Source organism: Schistocerca piceifrons, chromosome 4, assembly GCF_021461385.2.
Source record: "Schistocerca piceifrons isolate TAMUIC-IGC-003096 chromosome 4, iqSchPice1.1, whole genome shotgun sequence".
Lineage (NCBI taxonomy): Eukaryota > Metazoa > Arthropoda > Insecta > Orthoptera > Acrididae > Schistocerca > Schistocerca piceifrons.
Window position 1 is genome coordinate 808,537,824 of NC_060141.1, and position 7,766 is coordinate 808,545,589.

Here is a 7,766-nt window from a genome sequence, read left to right on the forward strand (position 1 = left end):
TTGAGTAACGTTTCTATGGAAACGACTGGAAATTCTTGTGGGACACGAGTCTCTCCTGTCCGATGCACTATTCCTCCTTTAACGCATCTCTCGATTCCTCACATTGACGAATTAATATAGAAATTGCGTCGCTATGAAATACTATGCGTTCTATGACATCTCCTTCTAAAATGAGTAATGTTTCTATTGTAACGACTGGAAATTATTTTGGGACGCGAGATTCTCCTGTCCGATGCACTATTCCTCCTTTAACGCATCTCTCGATCCCTCACATTGACGAATTAACACAGAAATTGCGTCGCTATGAAATACTATGCGTTCTATGACATCTCCTTCTAAATTGAGTAACGTTTCTATGGAAACGACTGGATATACTTTTGGGACACGAGTTTCTCCTGTCCGATGCACTATTCCTCGTTTAACGCATCTCTCGATCAATCACATAGATGAATTAACACAGAAATTGCGTCGCTATGAAATACTAAGCGTTCTATGACATCTCCTTCTAAATTGAGTAACGTTTCTATGGAAACGACTGGAAATTCTTTTGGGGCACGAGTTCCTCCTGTCCGATGCACTATTCCTCCTTCAACTCCTCTCTCGATCCCTCACATTGACGAATTAACACAGAAATTGCGTCGCTATGAAATACTATGCGTTCTATGACATCTCCTTCTAAATTGAGTAACGTTTCTATGGAAACGACTGGATATACTTTTGGGACACGAGTATCTCCTGTCCGATGCACTATTCCTTCTTTACTGCATCCCTCGCTCCCCCCACATTGACGAATTAACACAGAAATTCCGTAGCTATGAAATACTATGCGTTCTATGATATCTCCTTCTAAATTGAGTAACGTTTCTATGGAAACGACTGTATATACTTTTGGGACACGAGTTTCTCCTGTCCGATGCACTATTCCTCCTTTAACGCATCTCTCGATCCCTCACATTGACGAATTAACATAGAAATTGCGTCGCTATGAAATACTATGCGTTCTATGACATCTCCTTCTAAATTGAATAACGTTTCTATGGAAACGACTGGAAATTCTTTTGGGTCACGAGTCTCTCCTGTCCGATGCACTATTCCTCCTTTAACGCATCTCTCGATCCCCCACATTGTCGAATTAACATACAAATTGCGTCGCTATGAAATACTATGCGTTCTATGACATCTCCTTCTAAATTGAGTAACGTTTCTATTGTAACGACTGGAAATTATTTTGGGACACGAGTTTCTCCTGTCTGATGCACTATTCCTCCTTTAACGCATCTCTCGATCCCTCGCATTGACGAATTAACATAGAAATTGCGGCGCTATGAAATACTATGGGTTCTATGGCATCTCCTTCTAAATTGAGTAACGTGTCTATGGAAACGACTGGATATACTTTTGGGACACGAGTTTCTCCTGCCCGATGCACTTTTCCTCCTTTAACTCCTCTTTCGATCCCTCACATTGACGAATTAACACAGAAATTGCGTCGCTATGAAATACTATGCGTTCTATGACATCTCCTTCTAAATTGAGTAACGTTTCTATGGAAATGACTGGATATACTTTTGGGACACGAGTTTCTCCTGCCCGATGCAGTATTCCTCCTTCAACTCCTCTCTCGATCCCTCACATTGACGAATTAACACAGAAATTGCGTCGCTATGAAATACTATGCGTTCTATGACATCTCCTTCTAAATTGAGTAATGTTTCTATGGAAACGACTGGATATACTTTTGGGACACGAGTATCTCCTGTCCGATGCACTATTCCTTCTTTACTGCATCCCTCGCTCCCCCACATTGACGAATTAACACAGAAATTCCGTAGCTATGAAATACTATGCGTTCTATGACATCTCCTTCTAAATTGAGTAACGTTTCTATGGAAACGACTGTATATACTTTTGGGACACGAGTTTCTCCTGTCCGATGCACTACTCCTACTTTAACGCATCTCTCGATCCCTCACATTGTTGAATTAACACAGAAAGTGCGTCGCTATGAAATACTATGCGTTCTATGACATCTACTTCAAAATTGAGTAACGTTTCTATGGAAACGACTGGATATACTTTTGGGACACGAGTTTCTCCTGTCCGATGTACTATTCCTCCTTTAACGAATCTCTCGATCCCTCACATTGACGAATTAACACAGAAATTGCGTCGCTATGAAATACTATGCGTTCTATGACATCTCCTACTAATTTGGGTAACGTTTCTATTGTAACGACTGGAAATTATTTTCGGACACGAATTTCTCCTGTCCGATGCACTATTCCTCCTTTAACGCATCTCTCGCTCCCTCACATTGACGAATTAACACAGAAATTGCGTCACTATGAAATACCATGCGTTCTATGACATCTCCTTCTAAATTGAGTAACGTTTCTATGGAAACGACTGGATATACTTTTGGGACACGTGTTTCTCCTGTCCGATGCACTATTCCTCCTTTAACGCATCTCTCGATCCCTCACGTTGACGAATTAACATAGAAATTGCGTCGCTATGAAATACTATGCGTTCTATGACATCGCCTTCTAAATTGAGTAACGTTTCTATGGAAACGACTGGAAATTCTTTTGGGACACGAGTCTCTCCTGTCCGATGCACTATTCCTCCTTTAACGCATCTCTCGATCCCCCACATTGACGAATTAACATAGAAATTGCGTCGCTATGAAATACTATGCGTTCTATGACATCTCCTTCTAAATTGAGTAACGTTTCTATTGTAACGACTGGAAATTATTTTGGGACACGAGTTTCTCATGTCTGATGCACTATTCCTCCTTTAACGCATCTCTCGATCCCTCACATTGACGAATTAACATAGATATTGCGTCGCTATGAAATACTATGGGTTCTATGGCATCTCCTTCTAAATTGAGTAACGTGTCTATGGAAACGACTGGATATACTTTTGGGACACGAGTTTCTCCTGCCCGATGCACTATTCCTCCTTTAACTCCTCTTTTGATCCCTCACATTGACGAATTAACACAGAAATTGCGTCGCTATGAAATACTATGCGTTCTATGACATCTCCTTCTAAATTGAGTAACGTTTCTATGGAAACGACTGTATATACTTTTGGGACACGAGTTTCTCCTGTCCGATGCACTATTCCTACTTTAACGCATCTCTCGATCCCTCACATTGACGAATTAACACAGAAAGTGCGTCGCTATGATATACTATGCGTTCTATGACATCTCCTTCTAAATTGAGAACGCTTCTATGGAAACGACTGGATATACTTTTGGGACACGAGTTTCTCCTGTCCGATGCACTATTCCTCCTTTAACGCATCTCTCTATCCCTCACATTGACGAATTAACATTGAAATTGCGTCGCTATGAAATACTATGGGTTCTATGACATCTCATTCTAAACAATGTAATGTTTCTATGGAAACGACTGGATATACTTTTGGAACACGAGTTTCTCCTGTCCGATGCACTATTCCTCCTTTAATGCATCTCTCGATCCCTCACATTGACGAATTAACACAGAAATTGCGTCGCTATGAAATACTATGCGTTCTATGACATCTCCTTCTAAATTGAGTAACGTTTCTATGGAAATGACTGGATATACTTTTGGGACACGAGTTTCTCCTGTCCGATGCTCTATTCCTCCTTTAACGCATCTCTCGATCCCTCATATTGACGAATTAACACAGAAATTGCGTCGCTATGAAATACTATGGGTTCTATGACATCTCCTTCTAAATTGAGTAACGTTTCTATGGAAACGACTGGAAAATCTTTTGGGACACGAGTTTCTCCTGTCTGATGCACTATTCCTCCTTTAACGCATCTCTCGATCCCTCACATTGACGAATTAACATAGAAATTGCGTCGCTATGAAATACTATGGGATCTATGACATCTCCTTCTAAATTGAGTAACGTTTCTATGGAAACGACTGGACATACTTTTGGGACACGAGTTTCTCCTGCCCGATGCACTATTCCTCCTTCAACTCCTCTCTCGATCCCTCACATTGACGAATTAACACAGAAATTGCGTCGCTATGAAATACTATGCGTTCTATGACATCTCCTTCTAAATTGAGTAATGTTTCTATGGAAACGACTGGATATACTTTTGGGACACGAGTATCTCCTGTCCGATGCACTATTCCTTCTTTACTGCATCCCTCGCTCCCCCACATTGACGAATTAACACAGAAATTCCGTAGCTATGAAATACTATGCGTTCTATGACATCTCCTTCTAAATTGAGTAACGTTTCTATGGAAACGACTGTATATACTTTTGGGACACGAGTTTCTCCTGTCCGATGCACTACTCCTACTTTAACGCATCTCTCGATCCCTCACATTGTTGAATTAACACAGAAAGTGCGTCGCTATGAAATACTATGCGGTCTATGACATCTCCTTCTAAATTGAGTAACGTTTCTATGGAAACGACTGGATATACTTTTGGGACACGAGTTTCTCCTGTCCGATGCACTATTCCTCCTTTAACGCATCTCTCGATCCCTCACATTGACGAATTAACATAGAAAGTAAGTCGCTAATAAATACTATGCGTTCTATGACATCTCCTTCTAAATTGAGTAACGTTTCTATGGAAACGACTGGATATACTTTTGGGACGCGAGTTTCTCCTGTCCGATGCACTATTCCTCCTTTAACGCATCTCTCGATCCCTCACATTGACGAATTAACACAGAAATTGCGTCGCTATGAATTACTATGCGTTCTATAACATCTCCGTCTTAATTGAGTAACGTTTCTATGGAAACGACTGGATATACTTTTGGGACACGAGTTTCTCCTGTCCGATGTACTATTCCTCCTTTAACGAATCTCTCGATCCCTCACATTGACGAATTAACACAGAAATTGCGTCGCTATGAAATACTATGCGTTCTATGACATCTCCTTCTAATTTGGGTAACGTTTCTATTGTAACGACTGGAAATTATTTTCGGACACGAGTTTCTCCTGTCCGATGCACTATTCCTCCTTTAACGCATCTCTCGCTCCCTCACATTGACGAATTAACACAGAAATTGCGTCACTATGAAATACTATGCGTTCTATGACATCTCCTTCTAAATTGAGTAACGTTTCTATGGAAACGACTGGATATACTTTTGGGACACGAGTTTCAACTGTCCGATGCACTATTCCTCCTTTAACGCATCTCTCTTTCCCTCACATTGACGAATTAACATAGAAATTGCGTCGCTATGAAATACTATGGGTTCATGACATCTCCATCTAAATTGAGTAACGTTTCTATGGAACGACTGGATATACTTTGGGACACGAGTTTCTCCTGTCCGATGCACTATTCCTTCTTTACTGCATCCCTCGCTTCCCCACGTTGACGGATTAACACAGAAATTGCGTCGCTATGAAATACTATGCGTTCTATGACATCTCCTTCTAAATTGAGTAACGTTTCTATGGAAACGACAGTATATACTTTTGGGACACGAGTTTCTTTTGACCGATGCACTATTCCTACTTTAACGCATCTCTCGATCCCTCACATTGACGAATTAACACAGAAAGTGCGTCGCTATGAAATACTATGCGTTCTATGACATCTCCTTCTAAATTGAGAACGTTTCTATGGAAACGACTGGATATACTTTTGGGACACGAGTTTCTCCTATCCGATGCACTATTCCTCCTTTAACGCATCTCTCTATCCCTCACATTGACGAATTAACATAGAAATTGCGTCGCTATGAAATACTATGGGTTCTATGACATCTCATTCTAAACTGGGTAATGTTTCTATGGAAACGACTGGATATACTTTTGGGACACGAGTTTCTCCTGTCCGATGCACTATTCCTCCTTTAACGCATCTCTCGATCCCTCACATTAACGAATTACCATAGAAATTGCGTTGCTATGAAATACTATGGGATCTATGACATCTCCTTCTAAATTGAGTAACGTTTCTATGGAAACGACTGGATATACTTTTGGGACACGAGTTTCTCCTGCCCGATGCACTATTCCTCCTTCACCTCCTCTCTCGATCCCTCACATTGACGAATAACACAGAAATTGCGTCGCTATGAAACACTATGGGTTCATGACATCTCCTTCTAAATTGAGTAACGTTTCTATGGAAACGACTGGATATACTTTTGGGACACGAGTTTCTCCTGTCCGATGCACTATTCCTCCTTTAACGCATCTCTCGCTCCCTCACATTGATGAATTAACACAGAAATTGCGTCACTATGAATTACTATGCGTTCCATGACATCTCCTTCTAAATTGAGTAACGTTTCTATGGAAACGACTGGATATACTTTTGGGACACGAGTTTCTCCTGTCCGATGCACTATTCCTCCTTTAATGCATCTATCGATCCCTCACATTGAAGAATTAACATAGAAATTGCGTCGCTATGAAATACTATGCGTTCTATGACATCTCCTTCTAAATTGAGTAACGTTTCTATTGTAACGACTGGAAATTATTTTGGGACACGAGTTTCTCCTGTCCGATGCACTATTCCTCCTTTAACGCATCTCTCGATCCCTCACATTGACGAATTAACACAGAAATTGCGTCGCTATGAAATACTATGCGTTCTGTGACATCTCCTTCTAAATGGAGTAACGTTTCTATGGAAACGACTGGATATACTTTTAGGACGAGAGTTTCTCCTGTCCGATGCACAATTCCTCCTTTAACGCATCTCTCGATCCCTCACATTGACGAATTAACACAAAAATTGCGTCGCTATGAATTACTATGCGTTCTATGACAACTCCTTCTAAATTGAGTAACGTTTCAATGGAAACGACTGGATATACTTTTGGGACACGAGTTTCTCCTGTCCGATGCACTATTCCTCCTTTAACGCATCTCTCGATCCCTCACATTGACGAATTGACATAGAAATTGCGTCGCTATGAAATACTATGCGTTCTATGACATCTCCTTCTAAATTGAGTAACGTTTCTATATAAACGACTGGATATACTTTTGGGACACGAGTTTCTCCTGTCCAATGCACTATTCGTCCTTTAACGCATCTCTCGATCCCTCACATTGACGAATTAACGCAGAAATTGCGTCGCTATGAAATACTATACGTTCTATGACATCTCCTTCTAAATTGAGTAACGTTTCTATGGAAACCACTGGATATACTTTTGGGATCGAGTTTCTCCTGTCCGGTGCACTATTCCTCCTTTAACGCATCTTTCGATCCCTCACATTGACGAATTAACACAGAAATTGCGTCGCTATGAAATACTATGCGTTATATGACATCTCCTTCTAAATTGAGTAACGTTTCTATGGAAATGACTGGTTATACTTTTGGGACACGAGTTTCTCCTGTCCGATGCTCTATTCCTCCTTTAACACATCTCTCGATCCCTCATATTGACGAATTAACACAGAAATTGCGTCGCTATGAAATACTATGCGTTGTATGACATCTCCTTCTAAATTGAGTAACGTTTCTATGGAAACTATAAAGGCACATTTGCATGCCGAGCGTGAGTTACCGCGGAAACGCGAAATACTAATTAAATAAATAATCAGTGACAAATAAATAAAGCCTATGGCACACAACTGCAGCGCGGTGTCGCTGATAAAACGAAAGCACAATTACGTTACTCTTATGTTTGATTAAAAAAGGAGAGCTCTGGTAGAAGTGGTGCGAGAAGCACGTATTTTATTTTATTGTCTGGCACACTGCCATATTTCATGTTATAGAAGAATACTGCGAGTTGCAACCAC